The following is a 3,336-nucleotide window of genomic DNA, read 5'->3' as shown; positions in this document are numbered from 1 at the left end:
AAGGTACTACAACGTCGAGAAAGTAACACAACTCCGAATAAACTTTCAAGTGCTGCCGACAGCAGCAGAATGGTTGTACAGGATGCAAGGCTTAATCTTATCACCGCTATAGCTAAAACTACTGGTTCAGTTCAAAAGATTGCATAAGTTGAGAGAGGGAATAGGAATTATTTTTATGACAGATAGGGCTACCCTGCTCTCTGACTAACAATCTGATATCTCATTTTTACATTTGTACCGGTATCGAAGGTACCAGTATTGTCGAATCCAAAGTTTTGATGGATAGCTTCTGCTGGAAGAGCAACCTTTTTTATACACACACTTCTATGCACAGATTGGTATTATTAATTTAGCATGTTCACAGTTTTTAATATGTTTTCTTGGTTCGTATTAATCACATCATCACCATTGTCATTACTAAATCATCTTTGATTGTAATCATAGTAAAACAGACTTAACTTAGCTATTACTTGCTAATTATTTCACATTTGCATTTAAACACCTTTATAGTTGCTTTATTTTGTTTCCTAATTTATTTGACCGGTACCAAAATTTTTTACTCATGATACTGTATGAAGTTTGAAAGTTACAGTTGTTTGACAAAGTTTGAAAACCCTTACATTTGTTTTATTTTTTTCTCTTCATTTATTCAAGCTGCACAAAATATTTTTGTCATGATATGAAGTTTAAAAGTTGGAATGGTGACTGTTGCTATATGTTAAATATAAATAAGTTTTTTGTGCAAAGATGTTTATTACCCGGGCAACGACGGGCATTCAGCCAGTATATATATAGATATATATATATAAAATTGTTTCCTCACCCCGGATACCCCGTATGGGTGGTAAATTCTGCTCTAACTCGGGTCTCCTACCAGAGACCTGGGAGCTTGAGCACTCGTCTCAAGATCTTAGCTGCTCCCAATAGCGCACTTTTCTGCCACTCACCTGAGTTGATTGTTGTTGGTATTTGGGCAAGCCACATTTTATGCGCCGGTGTTATTGCGCCCAGTGTCCCAATGACTACTGGTATTACAGTTGTTCTTACATTCCAGCATTTTTCAATCTCTTCTCCAAGAGGGAGATATTTCTCTACCTTTTCTTTTTCTTTGCTGGCTATATTGTAGTCATTGGGTACTGCTATATCTATTATAGTAGCTCTCTTGTTCTCCTTGTCTACCACCACTATATCTGGTTGGTTTGCTAGGACATGCTTGTCAGTTCGGATATATATATATATATATATATATATATACATGTATATATATATATATATATACATGTATATATATATATACATGTATATATAGTGCTGTGCAAAATTATGGCAACCCCCTGCACAATATGACAAGCATCACGTTCCATTGGTAATTTTTTGTGCTTACAATCAAGATAACTAAGCAATGTTATACATCATTTTGTTCAGAATTTTGTGAGCAATTCAAAGATGCATTTGATCTCTAGCACAATCCAACTGTTTTTTTTATAACTAAAAATATATTTCTAATGGTGGAAAACTTGTCGCTATAGTGAAAGTGCTCGAATTAGTTTAGCAGCAAACATTGCTCAATTGAGGAAAACTTACAAACTGAACACTTTGTACAAGTGATGGTGGCCCTAAAAAGAGTTGTTTGGTTTAAAATTGAGGTCTAGTACTTTGTTGGCTAGCCTTCATTTCTGATGACAGCGCGACACTGCCTTGGCATGCTGTCAATCGGCTTTCGAGTTTGTTCAGGTGTCACTATGTGATGCCAGGCCTCAATAATCTTCTCAATCAGTTCTCTTTTGCTAGTAAGTTTGCGCTTGCTAATTTCCATGCCCACTTTTTGCCACAAATTTTCTATTGGATTGAGGTCCGGAGATTGTGCGAACCAGTTTAGAAACTTCACTTGTTTGGTATCTGCCCATTCCTTCACTTTCTTTGCTCTATGACAAGGAGCGTTGTCATCCTGAAAAATCCAATCACCAGTGAACATCTCTCTGGCACATGGCAACATGACTCTTGTCAGGACTTGAATGTATTCATTTGCATTCATCATTCCCTCAACGATTTTCAGGCCACCAACTCTAGCTGCGGACATGCACCCCGCACCATAACAGATGTGGGATGCTTCACAGTAGGCAAAATACACCGAGGCTTAAACTCTTCACCCGGTTCCCTTCTCACATAATTATTTCCAGCGTGATTCTGTAGAGTGAAGATTAATTCATCACTGAAAAGTACTCTATGCCACTGTTCTTCAGTCCAGGAGTAGTGAATCTTGGCCCATGCCTAAACGTTTCTTCTGCTTTTCTGACAGCAGTGGCTTTCGTCTTGCCTTACATCCTCTCAATTCATTTTCAATCAATCTTCTCCTTACTAATGAGGATGAGGCTTTTACTCCAGTAGACTCTCTCCATTCTCACCGCAAGTTAGTGCAAGTTTTCTTTCTGTCAGAAAGTGAAAGTCGAACCAAACTGTGGTCGTCTCTGGTAGAGCTTTTGCGCTTTTTTCTCTCTGTCTTTACGATCATCTGGAGCGCCTGTCGATTTCCATCTGTTGACTGTGCCAGCAACACCTTTCATGGAACATTGAACCTCCTTAGAAATCTGCTTATTTGATTTCCCTTGCTGGTGAAAATGAATGATTACAGTTCTCTTCTCAGCGGTCAATCTCATGTTGTGATAGAATTTTAAAATGATTTCGCTGGTCATTGTGAGCCTACTTTTATAGTCAACTGGTCATTATTGTGATGAATTTGAGATAGTTTTGCATTGTTGATAAATTTCTTACATGTCTCCAACATTCTGTACAACATTGAGCAGATTAGAGTACTTCAAAGACCCTGTTGGTGTGATTAGGTGAGTGACAAGTTTACAGTGAGTTTAGAGATTAGAAGTAAAGTAATCTCTTTAACTTTTCGTAAACAAAGAAACAAATACTTTCACCAAATTAAATTGAAAGATCATACATTTAGCTTCAAAATGATATATAGATGCTTTCGGCCAACAATTTACAAAGGGGTTGCAATAATTTTGCACAACACTGTAAACTGTTGTATATATATGTATATATAAATATATATATATAAATATATATATATAAATATATATATATGTTTATATATATGTTTATATATATATATATGTTTATGTATATATATATGTTTATATATATATATATATATATATATATCTATATATATATATATGTTTATATATATATATGTTTATATATATATATATATATATATATAATATATATATATATATATATATAATATATATAGGAACTGAGGCTACCTTAATCTATTTATTCAGGGATAAACTTCTGAACAAGAGAGAGTGAGTTGATAAA

This window comes from Watersipora subatra, chromosome 10 (genome assembly GCF_963576615.1).
Source record: "Watersipora subatra chromosome 10, tzWatSuba1.1, whole genome shotgun sequence".
Lineage (NCBI taxonomy): Eukaryota > Metazoa > Bryozoa > Gymnolaemata > Cheilostomatida > Watersiporidae > Watersipora > Watersipora subatra.
Note: the sequence above shows the minus strand (reverse complement) of the source record.